The sequence below is a fragment of the Anabrus simplex genome, chromosome 1 (genome assembly GCF_040414725.1).
Source record: "Anabrus simplex isolate iqAnaSimp1 chromosome 1, ASM4041472v1, whole genome shotgun sequence".
NCBI lineage: Eukaryota > Metazoa > Arthropoda > Insecta > Orthoptera > Tettigoniidae > Anabrus > Anabrus simplex.
In genome coordinates this window covers 1,516,125,168-1,516,140,767 of record NC_090265.1, presented here as the reverse complement: position 1 = coordinate 1,516,140,767, position 15,600 = coordinate 1,516,125,168, and the positions used below count along the sequence as shown (strand labels likewise).

General features: G+C 38.6%; 1 protein-coding gene across 1 annotated transcript in view; it reads left to right on the top strand.

Annotated features, from left to right (window-relative positions):
• The window catches only part of pygo (pygopus), a 214,287-nt gene that overhangs the window by 103,539 nt on the left and 95,148 nt on the right, over window positions 1–15,600 (top strand). The window lies entirely within an intron of this gene.

The window sequence follows — 15,600 nt, the reverse complement described above, 5'->3', positions numbered from 1 at the left end:
CGCAATTTTAGAAGCGATATTTTCGAAAAAATAGTGCGGGTGGTATTAGAGTTTTCGTCACGAATGCGTGACATAAAATCTTAACCATCAAAGTTGGTGAATCTTCCTATAGCTGAATTCCGATCCGAGCCTCGCTCTGACTTGCTTCTCGCCACGCTACTGCCCGTGTTATAATTATGTTTCCTCTCGCTCATCGGAACTTGGCTGGGGGCGGTAGGAGGAGCAGCGCTATTAATGGGGGGAGGGGAAACTGCTCCACCTATATGCAGAGCGGAAGGATGGGTTGTTTGTTTTAGTGGGGGTAACTTCAAATTATTAATTTTTCGTGATGATAAAGGCAACAGTATTTGTTTATACAACAGATTTTTATTCTCTTGTACATCATTCACATTTTTGTTTGTGTTAAAACTCCGGTCCAACGTATATAAATATTTTCGTATGTGCTCATCAGGTTCCCTTTGCTCACTTTTTTTAATTTGGTCAAGTCTCTATATCGGTATATTGGTGACCTGTATCTCCCATATGGCCACTCATAGCAGAATACTTCCTGTGTCTGTTAGCATTGGCGTGTTCCAGATACCTAGTTTGAAAACTCCTACCTGTTTGCCCAACGTACTTGGCAAAACATGATTGCACAACTTCATAGATTCCTGAACCTAAGTAATTCTCTTTATTGTAATTTACACTATTGTGGTTATAAAATACGTGACCAATATTGTTCTTTGTTGAACATGAGACCTGATAGTCGTGTTTCTTAATTAATTTTCGATTTGGAAAATCCTGGTTCTGTAAATGTAAAAGTAGGATACTTTGAACTTTTGCAATTCTCTGGTGCTAGTCTTATGTTTGTTCTTTGTTTTTACTATCAATCAATCAATACTGATCTGCATTTAGGGCAGTCGCCCAGGTGGCAGATTCCCTATCTGTTGCTTTCCTAGCCTTTTCCGAAATGATTTCAAAGAAATTGGAAATTCATTGAACATCTCCCTTGGTAAGTTATTCCAATCCCTAACTCCCCTTCCTATAAATGAATATTTGCCCCAGTTTGTCCTCTTGAATTCCAACTTTATCTTCATATCGTGATCTTTCCTACTTTTATAAACGCCATTCAAACCTATTCGTCTACTAATGTCATTCCATGCCATCTCTCCGCTGACAGCTCGGAACATACCACTTAGTCGAGCAGCTCTTCTTCTTTCTCTCAGTTCTTCCCAACCCAAACATTGCAACATTTTTGTAGCGCTACTCTTTTGTCGGAAATCACCCAGAACAAATCGAGCTGCTTTTCTTTGGATTTTTTCCAGTTCTTGAATCAGGTAATCCTGGTGAGGGTCCCATACACTGGAACCATACTCTAGTTGGGGTCTTACCAGAGACTTATATGCACTCTCCTTTACATCCCTACTACAACCCCTATACACCCTCATAACCATGTGTAGAGATCGGTACCCTTTATTTACAATCCCATTTATGTGATTACCCCAGTGAAGATCTTTCCTTATATTAACACCTAGATACTTACAATGATCCCCAAAAGGAACTTTCACCCCATCAACGCAGTAATTAAAACTGAGAGGACTTTTCCTATTTGTGAAACTCACAACCTGACTTTTAGCCCTGTTTATCAACATACCATTGCCTGCTGTCCATCTCACAACATTTTGTGAGGTCACGTTGCAGTTGCTCACAATCTTGTAACTTATTTATCACTCTATAGAGAATAACATCATCCGCAAAAAGCCTTACCTCCGATTCCACTCCTTTACTCATATCATTTATATATATAAGAAAACATAAAGGTCCGATAACACTGCCTGGAGGAACTCCCCTCTCAACTATTACAGGGTCAGACAAAGCTTCACCTACTCTAACTCTCTGAGATCTATTTTCTAGAAATATAGCAACCCATTCAGTCACTCTTTTGTCTAGTCCAATTGCACTCATTTTTGCCAGTAGTCTCCCATGATCCACCCTATCAAATGCTTTAGACATGTCAATCGCGATACAGTCCATTTGACCTCCAGAATCCAAGATATCTGCTATATCTTGCTGGAATCCTACAAGTTGAGCTTCAGTGGAATAACCTTTCCTAAAACCGAATTGCCTTCTATCGAACCAGTTATTAATTTCACAAACATGTCTAATATAATCAGAAAGAATGCCTTCCCAAAGCTTACATACAATGCATGTCAAACTTACTGGCCTGTAATTTTCAGCTTTATGTCTATCACCCTTTCCTTTATACACAGGAGCTACTATAGCAACTCTCCATTCATCTGGTATAGCCTTTTCGACCAAACAATAATCAAATAAGTACTTCAGATATGGTACTGCATTCCAACACATTGTCTTTAGTATATCCCCAGAAATCTGATCAACTCCAGCCGCTTTTCTAGTTTACTTATGATTTTATTAATGGTGTTAACACTGAACTCATTCATACTGGCTATCTTCTGTATAAACCGTAATTCTTTCTCTCTTTCCGTATGAGATAAAGGTGAATGAAGGCTCGATAAACCATACTTATATACTTCATAAGGGAACTTACCGACTTCCCTCTTCATGGTCATGTCCAAGAAATTTAAAGCATTATCTTTCTCTTTTTCAACTGTAAATTTGATTCTTTCATCTAATGAATTTAAAATTGTAAAACATTGTTACTATTGTTATAACTAGTGGGCAAATTTCTATGACCTAAAAATGTATGAAATATGTATGCATTTATGACCTAATAAACATAAAAATATGACCTATAAAATTCAAAATATGACTTAATGAATAGCATCTACGTTACATAGAAACACTTTTATTATGATTGCTACAGGCTGCAATTAATTTAGAGTTTTAAAAATTTTAATTCTTCAAAGTCTTTAACCCAAAATCAACTAGAATGATGAATATTTCATGAACTCGTTAAGGTTACACTGCATACTCCTAGGCAAGGACGGACTCTGTGGAAGACATAAACACTACAGTTACCTTCACTGTTCAATATTCAATCAGTTTTAATTTATACACAAAACATATGTTATTTGAATGACACATTCATACCTGATCTAGTCTCCATTATCAGAATTGTTGCAATTTATGATCACATGCATCTTAAGATTGTTAATGTTGTCGCTGAATATCGTCTTGTAGCGAGAAAACTTTTGACATGACACGATATAACAGGAGTGTACTTGAATAGAGTTAAATCACTTGGAGAAAATTCCTGGAAATCTGCAGATGAAGGGTTTCCACAAAGAATGTCACTTATTCAGCGCAGGTACACAAGTCCGCTATTTTTTTCCAGTACATTTTCTAATTTTCTACACACCCTAGATGCTATTGTTCCTTCGCATGCTTTAATTCCTGTTCAATGCACTTTGCAACATCCAGTGCATCGCTTAGTTCTGCACCTGAAACTTCCACTTGCATGATTGCTCCAGATAAAGAATTAAAATTGGACTTTACGTAAGCCAGGTCCGCTTTTAATGTAGTGCTTGAAATTAAATCTTGAGTGGTTTTTATGGAGGACGATTCTGCAGGATCAAAAGACTTCATGATCATCTCCACGACATCTAAGTTGTTGCAGTAGTACACTGCGGTATCAAGCCAAGTACCCATCGCGTTATAACTGGCTGGGGAGGTAGGGGTAGTGAAGGTGCTTCTCCTTGAAATTTCTGAACACGAAGTGGAGCTTTGACAAACACTTCCTTACAGTTCGATATTAATTTATCAACTTCAGGGTAGCTACTTCTAACTTCTTCAGCTGCCCTGTGCAAAGCATGTGCAAGACATGTCACATGTATCATTTTCGGGTATAGCATTTTAAGTCCCTTGGCTGCCTTCACCATATACGGCGCAGCGTCAGTTACAAATAGAAGAATGTGCTCTGTCTTTGCCCCGTTTGGCCACTGCAAAACTGCAATGGTGGAATGGTTTGTCTTCTCTAGCACTTCACATGTCAGGAGGAACGTATCTCCAGGCCGGTCTTCCTTCTGCGTGCCAACAATCACATTTGCTACATATCTTCCATCCACATCTGTGCTCTCGTCTGTTGAAACCCATATCTTACTGTCTCCCACGCCACGCCTTATTATATTCAACATCTCTTCATAACAAGGGGTCAGATAGTCCTTCCTGAGAGTAGGTTCGTTGGGAACAGGATGCTTTGTATGTTTTTCATGAAACTGTCTGAAGCTTTGGCTGTTAAGTTTCTTTAAAGGAATATTAGATGAAACCATCATCTTGCAGAGATCGTGTGAAAATTGTGAACACTGTAAACTTGATGTCGGGGTTTCGAATAGCAGATATTGCCTATTTTTGAGTGCAGAATATCTAGTTACACAATTCTTATGTGTTACAGTATTACAGTGTTCTTGCACAGAGAAGCGTTTTTCGGCGAAGGGCGAAGGAGAGAGATAGGAACAATGACAAATAACTGCAGAATTACCTCTGCTTCCGTGTAAACTATAGCCCGGTTTCCAGGAATTGACCCAGCTAGCAAACAATAGATCCTACCTGTTTGAAACATTCCATAAACTTCTTTAGAATGGTTTTTCAGTAGTATATTCCAGTCTATCCTGAAAAATAATTTCTAGAGCTTATTCTGATTTTTATAAAACGAAATTCAAATGAAAATGACCAAAATATGCCATTATAATGATATTTTGTTCAAAATATGCCATAAAACTTAAGAAAGCCTAAATATGCATTTATATGCCTGATAAAACCTGCTTAATTTTGATTATCATGCTTGGAAATGTGTTGAAAATACAAGACTATTGGATATAATGTTCAGGGAAAAAATATGACTTGTCATAGAAATCCGCTTCCTAGCTATAAAGTTTATCTATTATTACAAAAGTGTCATCCACAAATCGTGTCCAAAAATCCAAACCTTGGATATGTCCAATTATTTTGTGGTGTTCTAAATGGTCTAAATATATATTGGCCAGGATACCCGAGGCTGGAGCTCCCATTGGTAATCCCTCCTGACTATAAATAGTGTTGTTGAACATAAAATAATTGTTTTTTGTGACAAACTCCAGAATTTTCATGAATTGTTTAGTTTCTAATTTCCCCAGTTGACCTTGACTAGTTAAATTCATTCTAATAATATGTATTGTTTTACTGACCAGGATATTTGCATACATAATAGTTATGTCATATGAACATAAGTAATGATGTGGCAGAAGTTTGAAACTTTCCAAACTATCACAAAAATCTACTGAATTCCTTATTGTTGATTTATTATAAAACTTATAGTTGTTAGAAAGAAATTTGTGTATAAATTTGGAGATTTCATACGTAGGACTGTTCTTACAATTAATAATAGGTCTAACAGGTACTTCTGCTTTATGGATTTTGGGCAACATTCTAGCCGTAGGTAACCTGGGGTTTATATTTATCAACCTCTGAATTTTGTCTTCATTGAGGATAAACGTAGAATTTTTCAATAATTTTAAACTTTTTTGTATCGTAGCTGTGGGGTCCTATTGACTCTGGAAAACGACTCGTCAGAAAAAAACCTTTTCTGTCTTTTCAGTATAATCTGCCTCGATCATGATAACGTCTGTGTCTTTTATTTTATTTTATTCCTATGATCCTTGTTACATTATACCTTGTCTAATGGAATATTGGATAAAATCATAAGTAAATCATAAGTAAAAAGAAAGAGCAATGTAAGACTGGCACCATAGAATTGCAAGAGTTCAAAGTATGCTACTTTTACATTTACAAACCCAGGGATATTCCAAATCACAAAATTATGTAAGAAACACGACTATCAGGTCTCATTTTCAACAAAGAACTGTCATGGTCACATATTTTATAACCATAATAGTGTAAATTACAATAAAGAGAATTACTTAGGTTGAGGAATCTACAAACTTAAGTGCAATCAATGTTTTGTCACGTAAGTTGGCCAAATAGGTAAGAGTTTTCAAACTAGGTATCTGGAACACGTCAATGCTAATAGACACAGGAAGTATTCTGCTATGAGTGTCCATATGGGAGATACGGGTCACCAGTACATACATACATACATTATCATTATAGACTGTTATGCCTTTCAGCGTTCAGTATGCAAGTCTGTGAATTTACTAAGCGTTGCCACAATCCTCTATTTGCAACTAGTGCTGTGGCCTTATTTATTTCTATACCTCTTATCCTTACATCATTAGGAACCGAGTCTAACCTTCGTCATCTTGGTCTCCCTCTACTCCTCTTACCCTCGATAACACAGTCCATTATTCTCCTAGGTAACCTATCCTCCTCCATTCATGTCACATGACCCCACCACCGAAGGAGATTTATGCGCACAGCTTCGTCCATCGAGTTTATTCCTAACTTAGCCTTTATCTCCTCGTTCTGATTACCCTCCTGCCATTCATCATCATCATCATCATCATCATCAGTGTCCCACTCCAGTTGCCCGGGTGTGGTTAACAAGCCTCCTCCACTCCTTTCTGTCCTTCCACTTTTCCTGCTCCATTACTTCTAATGTCCTTCCAAATCTGATCCATCCACCTTCTTCTTGGTCTTTCAACTGGTCTCCTTCCCTTTTCTTTCCAGTTCCCTTCTTGCTACCTGTTCCTTTCCCATTCTCTTTACATGTTCGAACCATCTCAGTCTTGCTTTCTGTATGTTCTGTACTAATGGTTCTATATTTAGCTCTTCTGATTTTAATATTTTGAATTCTATCTCTTCTTGTCTTTTTAACCGATGTTGTTAAAAATTTCATTTCTATTGCTTGGATCTTACTATCTTGTCTCTTACTAGTTACCAGCGTTTCTAGTCCGTATGTTAGAATTGGTATGAAATGCTGTTTATATAATGGTAATTTCGTTCTCTTGGGTACTTTGTCATCCCATAAAAGCTCTCTGACTTGATGATAAAATGTTGTACCTTTACTTATTCTGTTATTAATTTCAGGATTGATTTCATTACTTCCATTCATAATGCTACCCAGACATGTAAACTGTTCTATATTCTCTAACAGTTCTCCGTCTATGTTCACTTGGCTTCTCTTTTTCTCTTTTCCACAGTGCATGATTACAGTTTTCTTTTTATTATTTACCATTCCAAACTCCTTCAGATTTTCTTTCCAAATGTCCAGTCTTTTTGTACTTCCTTTTCTCCCTTTCCCCAAATCACCATATCATCTGCAAATACCAAAGCATTCACTTCATCACTACTGATACTCTGTTTTGCACGTTTTATGATTTCATCCATCAATATAATAAACAATAATGGTGACAGTGCACTTTTCTGCTTGCGACCTTTTTTGTATATAATGTTTCAGGGTCACCACTCCCCACTAGTGCACTGCTTTTACTATCCTCCCTCCTGCCATTGTTCCCACCTATTTGTACCAGAAATCATTCTCGCTACTTTCATGTCTGTTACTTCTAACTTATGAATAAGATATCCTGAGTTCACACAGCTTTCGCTCCCGTAAAGCAAAGTTGGTCTGAAAACAGACAGCCTGCAGCTACTAGCCTCGCCACGTGAGAACTGATCTCATATCTCACCTACACTTGCTGACACTGTATTCCTTCCCTACCATGTGTGACAAGCCAACTTGGCGGAAACCAGACCCAACACATGGCCTGCCACACACTTCCGCTTAGTACGTCACACCTCCTCTGTTCATTGTCAGCTCTCTACCTTCCCTCTCCTTTTTCTTCCCGTGCAGACATGCTCAAGCCTAACTTCTTTGGGGTGGGTCAAGTCCCAGCTCCTCCCTCTTCCCTTGATACGTCACCTTCCCCTCTCTCGCACTATTCTCGCCCACTACATCTCACCTTATTAAACTTAAGACTTATACATCAACTAACAACCATTTTACATCCCTCATCAGTGCACCTAAAACAATTTAACTTTTTTTTTTTTTCACACCTCACTTACACGCAAACAAACAGTTTCCATTCTAAGTCCATTAGTTCACTCAGTCTTCTCAATCTACAGCACCACACTTACATCAAACTGTTAGACTTATCCCAGTTCTTCCATCCTATTAAACTTAGTACATAAACATCAAGAATCCATCATTTTACAACCCTCATCAAGGCATCTACACAATTTCACTTTTGTTTCATATGACCTACTTTCATAAAATTCCTTACCTGCTGACATAAATTTAGTCTTCGAGAGGCTAATTTTCATACCATACTCATTGCACCTCTTTTCAAGTTCCAAGATATTAAGACTGCAGGCTTTTGGCACAATCTGCCATTAAGACCGAGTCGTCAGCATAGGCCAGACTGCTTACTACAATTACACTTAACTGAATTCCTCCCTGCCACTTCATACCTTTCAGCAGATGATCCAATAAAACTACAGACAGCAGAGGTGAAAGATGGCAACCTTGTTTAACTCCTGTAAGTACCCTGAAACAAGAACTCATTCTACCATCAGTTCTCACTGCAGTGCAATTGTCAACATAAATGCCTTTGATTGATTTCAATAATCTACCTTTTTAATTCCATAGTCCCCCAGTATGACGAACATCTTTTCCCTCGGTACCCTGTCATATGCTTTCTCTAGATCTATGAAACATAAACACAACTGCCCATTCCTCTAGTAACATTTTTCAATAACCTGGCGCATACTGAATATCTGATCCTGACAGCCCCTCTGTGGTCTGAAACCACACTGGTTTTCATCCAACTTCCTCTCAACGACTGATCGCACCCTCCCTTCCAAGATGCCAGTGAATACTTTGCCTGGTATACTAATCAATGAGATACTTCAATAGTTGTTGCAATCCTTCCTGTTCCCTTGCTTATAGATAGGTGCAATTACTGCTTTTGTCCAATCTGAAGGTACTTACCAACACTCCATGCTAATTTATGACTGTATGAAGCCATTTTATCCCTGCCTTCCCACTATACTTCACCATTTCAGGTCTAATTTCATCTACTCCTGATGCTTCATGACAATGGAGTTCATTTACCATCCTTTCCACTTCCTCAAGCATAATTTCACCAACATCATTTTCTTCCTCCCCATAAGCTTGGTTGTTCGCGACATAACCAGGGAGATTTCCTTTTACATTTAGAAGATTCTCAAAGTATTCTCTCCACCTGTCCAGTGATTCCCTGGGATCTATTATGAGTTCACCTGAATTACTCAAAACACTGTTCATTTCTCTTTTCCCTCCCTTCGTAAGATTCTTTATTACTGTCCAGAAAGGTTTCCCTGCTGCTTGACGTAGCCTTTCCAAGTTATTACCAAAATCTTCCCATGACTTCTTTTTGGATTCAACAGCTACTTGTTTCGCTCTGTTTCTTTCATCTACGTACAATTTCCTGTCGGCATTGGCCCTTGTTTGGAGCCATTTATGATAAAGCTTTTTTTTTTACATTTACAAGCTGCTCTCACTTCATCATTCCACAGAGAGTTAAATTTTTCCTGTCTTTACACACAGTCGTTCCTAGGCATTCTCTTGCTGTTTCTACTATAGCATCCCCGTATGCCACCCATTCTGTTTCTATATCCTGAACCTTTTTACTGTCCACTGTTCAAAACTTTTCACTAATCATACCCATATACTTCTAATTTCTTTGTCCTGGAGATTTTCTACTCTTATTCTTTTGCAGATTTCACTTTCTCTACCCTAGGCCTAGAGATACTTAGTTCACTACAGATCAGATAATGATCTTTATCATTGAAAAATCCCCCAAAAACCTGTACATTCCTACAGACTTCCTGAATTTGAAGTTGGTTAAGATATAGTCTATTGTGGATCTGGTACCTCTAGCCTCCCATGTGTAGCAGTGAATAGCCTTATGCTTGAAGAATGTAATTGCTAAACCCATACTAGCACAGAATTCCAGTGAACGCTTACCATTCCCACTATCTTCCATATCTTCCTCACATTTACCAATCACCCTTTCATATCCTTCAGTTCTATTTCTAACTCTCGCATTGAAATTGCCCATTAGCACTCTCCTATCGTTGGTGTTCACCCTGACTACGAATGTCACTCAATGCTTCATAAAACTTGTCAACTTAATCCTCATCTGCACTCTCACATGGTGAATACACTGAGACAATTCTCTTCCTACTTCCTCCAACTGCCAAATCTACCCACATCATTCACTCATTTACATACCTAACAGAAACTATGTTGCATGCAATAGTATTCCTGATAAACAGTCTTACCCCATACTCTGCCCTTCCCTTTTTAATACCCATCAAGTACACTTTATTATCTCCTATCTCTTCCTTGTTATCTCACCTTACCCGAATATCACGTACTCCTAGTACATCCACATGCATACTCTTTGCTGACTCAGCCAGTTCTACTTTCTTTCTTCGATATTGATAGCTCCCCAACGAATTCCATTTTGTTCGTCAAGTTGTTTTCAAGGAGTCCGTCGCCTGTCAAAGGGGAGTGGGATTCTGTTACTTCCATAGGTCCAAGGCTTGCTTGAAATGTTCTGAGCTCGGTAAATTCGTGAAGCAAGATGCTTTCCTGCTTGCACATAGTCCAATTGAGGATCTCTATCAGATTGGGGACCACCTGTGGATTGTATAGTCCTAGCCGCCTGAGCACAAGGAGGGCCATGACTCAGTATATGTCCGCGATGCCCACTCCCATTCCATAGCAAGTGGTATTCCGACTCTCAGGACCACTTACTAAGCCACTCAGCCATTGCCCATGGTTCACGAACGAGGACGTGTCTACAGTAACACACACCATGAACCATCGGGTCACCAATATTTCGATATAAATAGAGACTTGACCATATTAAAAAAAGTGAGCAAAGGGAACCTGATGAGCACATACAAAAATATTTATATAGGTTTGGACCTGAGTTTTAACACGAACAAAAATTTGAACGACGTACAAGAGGAAAAAAAATTCTTTATATGGACAGATACCGTTGCTTTTATCACCACGAAAATTAATAATTTGAAGTTACCTCCGCTAAAATAAACAACGCACCCTTGCATTCTGCATATAGGCATAGCAGTTTCCCCTTCCCTTACTAATAGCACTGATCCTCCTCCTACCGCCCCCAGCTAAGTTCTGCCGGGCAAGAGGAAACATAATTATAATATGCACAGTAGCGTGGCGAGAAGCACGTCAGAGCGAGTCTCGGATGGGTACCAGCTATAGGAAGATTTACCAATTTTGATGGTAAGTTTTTTGTCACGCAATTGTGACGAATACTCATTTTTAATTTTTCGAGTGTTTAAACCCATTAATTATATATATATATATATATATTTTCCCGTTCGGAGGCCAGTGTTCAAATCTCCCTCAGTCAATACACTGAAGCTACCAGCTACCAGCACCACGTCATATTTCAAGAAAAATAATTTAGATTCAAATTTTAACACGTGGAGAATTTTTACAAGGTAGTGATGGACAATTTTATAGAAAAATAGTGTGTATTGTTTTTAGTGTATTTTCAAACATTTCATTAAGGGACAGTAATAATGATGTATCTTAATCTGTTACAAGACGCTGTGGCTGAAGAAGTCTTAAATTAGACAAAACATGTACTAAAGAATGTGTAATATGTTTTAATATTGTATTGATTGGATGGACCATTAAGGCTAACACCAGTTTTTAATTTAAGCTGTATCAATCTATATAATGAAGTTTGTAAATTATAGCAGTTGCAGTTTGCACTTTGATTCCTGCAATGTCATTGGAGTGCAACATGTATTTTCCACCAGACCACAATCAGTGTTCATGAACTCCAAACTTGATTGCTCGATTACTCCTCCCTTCCTCTTGCTAGGAGACGTGAACACCCATAATACCCTCTGGTGTTCTCTAAGATGGTGTGATATCCTCATTTCTCACATGACCGTGCCGTATTTTCTGCAGGGTACTCCTAAGAAATTTCATTCCACAGGCCCTCTATTTACTAAAGTCTCTAGTCCACAACATGCAGGTTTGTAGGCTGTGTTTGAGTGTGGGTATAAGATACAATTTATACAAGGACATCTGTGTTTGCAGGGGTACCTTCTTGTCCCAGATCAGGGGACGTATGAGGTTATAGAATTTAGACGCATGGGCCACTTTATTAGGTACTTCTTCCCCTGCTCCTCCCTTGTTTGAGACCACTCTCCCAGGGTACCTGAATTCTTGTACTTTTCTAATGTATTACCTATTCAGTTGGTATTTGGCAACCAGTTTTATCTCTGCTCATTTTCATGGCAACAGTTTTTTTGTTTTGCTCACTTTCATCTTAAAAGCGTTGAACTTGCCTACTTATTTGTTCAGCCAATCTTATACCTCCTTTTCTGTCTGCCCCCAAGTAGCAACATCAACAGTAAACACCGAGGCATTTAACTCTCCATTTAGTTCTTTCTTGATGTCCTTTATTAGGGCATCCATGACTGCCACAAACAGCAGAGGCGAAAGAACACTCCCTTGTTATACTCCCTGAGTTGGCTCAAACCATTCTGAGTGGCCATCCACCAATTCTAATGCAGCTGTAACACTTATTGTATAACATTTTTATCTTGCCAATAAGGTATTGTGGTATGGCTAATTTTTCTAGGCTTCTCCAGATGACATCTTCCGGAATGCTTTTGCACATCCAAGAAGACCAAAAATAGGTATTTTTCCCATTCAAGTACTTCCCCTTTAACATCCACAAGGCAAAGATCAGATCTGTGTTGTTCTTGTGAGGTACAAACCCATGTTCTTCCTCTGTGAGAGATTCTAATGAGGTTCAGAGTCTAGCTTCAATAATGTTTTCCATAATCTTTAAAACATGGAACAGATGTGTAATACGTCTGTAGTTCTCACACTTTCGACGGGTTCATTTCTTGAATATCGGAATAATTATTCTCTTGGGCCAATCTTCAGGCACCTGATTCTCATGCCACACTCTAGCTCTTTATTTCAGCTCCGAATGGATGGTGGCAGCTACAGCAAACTATTAACATTGTCAACAAAAGGGCCCTGCAACATGGTTTTTGATTCTCAGCAGCGAAAACCTCAGTTGTACACTTCTGTCGGTGAAGGCTTTTGCATCCAGAACTACAGTTCCGCTTGCAAAACATTATCCTACCAGTGGTGGACACCTGCAGGTTCCTCGCTTTCCATTGTGGTGAGTGTTTAACTTGGCAGCCCCACATCCATCAGTTGAAGGTTACCTGCATAAAAAGACTTAACATGCTTAAATTTCTCAGCGGCACTCTGTGGGGGACTGGCCATGCAGTGCTGTTATATTTTTACATGGCCTCGATTCTATCCCAAATGGAGTATGGGGGTGTGACATATTGTTCAACGTCAAAACCTGTGCTGTACAGTGTAGTGTACTTCAGCCATAGCTTTCTGTACTGGCTTCCTTCCCAGCCTACTCGCTGAATTGGAATTTCATCTTTACAAAGAAGACGGCAGCAGACACTCCTCATCTACACTGCCAAAATTTGTGAAATGCCGCAACATCCAAGCTATCAATGTCTCTTTAATGCCCAGTACCACAAGAGGTACGAAAACTGTCCAATTGCCACATGGCCGGTTGGGATTCTAATAGATATCTTGTGTTGTGAGGTAGATGTGGCTATTGGTGGTTGTCTTGAGCGGACCCATAGTGAGGTACCTCCGTGGCAAGTTCTGCGTCTGGATATATGGTGAACACGGATGCCTCTCTTCTTCACAGGTACTTCCAGCACTTTGTTCACCAGTACCTGGACATGTGACTTGTCTTCAAGGGTGGTTCTAAGGTAGGAAAAAATGTTGGATGCTCTTTCGTCTCCAATAATGTTATTGCTAAGATCTCGCTTCCCAGTGTCTGTAGTGTAAATTCGGTGGTGCTCTTTGCCATCTTAGAAGCACTGCAGTTTCCACTAAGGGATGAAATAGGTCACTCTCTTGTGTTTATCGACTCATTAAGTGCTCTACAGTCTATTGATACCCCTCGCAACACCTACTGGTGCAGCAGATTCATGACCTTCTTGCCTAGTTGTGTGATGCTGGCACCAGAATCACTTTCACGTAGTTCCAAGTCACGTTGATAATGCAGGAAATGAACTTGCAGATCAAGCTGCAAAAGAAGTGGTACTTTTACAACCTAGACCTATGAACGTACCTCCTATGGATATTTGTTCTCAGGTACGCCAAACCGTCTTGGTGTCCTGGGAATCGGAGTGTCTAGCTATTGGAACTCCCAAAAGGTCGAGTGCAATTAAGAAGACAGCTGTCGTTTAGCAGTCCTCTTTCTAAGTTTATGTTATAAGGAGATTTCCACCTTCCAGTGTTTTTCAATTTCTTATAACAGTTTTATTATTTAATGATATAATCCAGCTTAATCTCTAGGGGTATACTAAATAGGACATGTTTCGTTCCGATTATGGAACATCTTCAGCTAAAAGATTTGACAAAATTGCAAGACAATTAAAACACATGTGATAGTTTTGGTGATAAAATAAAATGTTCATTCATGTTGGGTTAAAATTTCCAACAAGTCAGTGTCCAAGTGAAGAAGTAAAATCTGCTTAATTTTTTTTAAATATGTTGGAGACATGTATGCTTGTTAATTATGAAGATAAAATTAGAGATATAAAAGATTTTCTTAAAGTATAGTTATTGGGGGAACTCTTGAGAAATAACCGTAGTTGAAGTTGAGTTGCAGTTAGACTATTAAAATGAGTCTTCTTGTTTCAGAGTTGTAGTTAGAATATTAAAATGAGTCTTCTTGTTTCAGACTCATGAATCAAAAGAAAAAAGAAATAACACCAAAAGAAATGGCTCGCAGAAAAACAATTCCATCCAAGACGTGAGGAACGCAATTGTTATCCATTTTCCTCCAAAGAAAAATATATAAAGAGGTCAAATCTGACATAACACAAGAACCCAAAGGTGCAAAGAAGAAAAAGGAAAACATATCACATGGAGCTCAAATACAAATATGGAGGCTTGCCTAAAAATATGTTAAAGACCAAAATATAAACAGACAAGGTTGCCATGGTAACTAAATAACAAGACTGCATTAATGGTGTAAGAGGACCTTCAAAGACAATTATACTTAAGGGAAACTATGATATTGATTAAAAAATAAATGGACAAATAAAATAAAGAAAATCCCTCTTTGCTTAGCAGCGGCATACAGTCAGTTTCTCACGTTATCCTCCACAACCAATCAGAGACTACAGTCTTACAAGTGCAGTGTCATAAAATGAACATATCACATGATACGTAGGTTTCAAATATATTCCAGGACAAGGGGCTCCAAAAGGTCTAGCCCAGACGTGCACACCATACTAATTCCATAAATTGTAGTACTACAGTACTTGTTCCTTACCTTTTTAAATTTCAATGTAACCTAACCTTCTCTTAAACATAGCTTCTACTACAAGTCACAAAGTGCATCAGAGAGACAATCAAACCATTGGACATAAGACCGGGCTTGCCAAATACTGCCGATGTAAACTAGAGAAATGTTTCTCTCAGGGGCACATATAAAACACAGTCATACCAAACACACAGTTGAATGAACAGTCTGTATGTCACTCACTATGGTAAGATACAAAGAACCATAGATGGAACGTTAAAATATCAACAGGTTCCAAATCATAATCAAGCTACCATTGGTAACCAAGTAATAAAGAGAAATGTGGTTAACTATAATCATTATA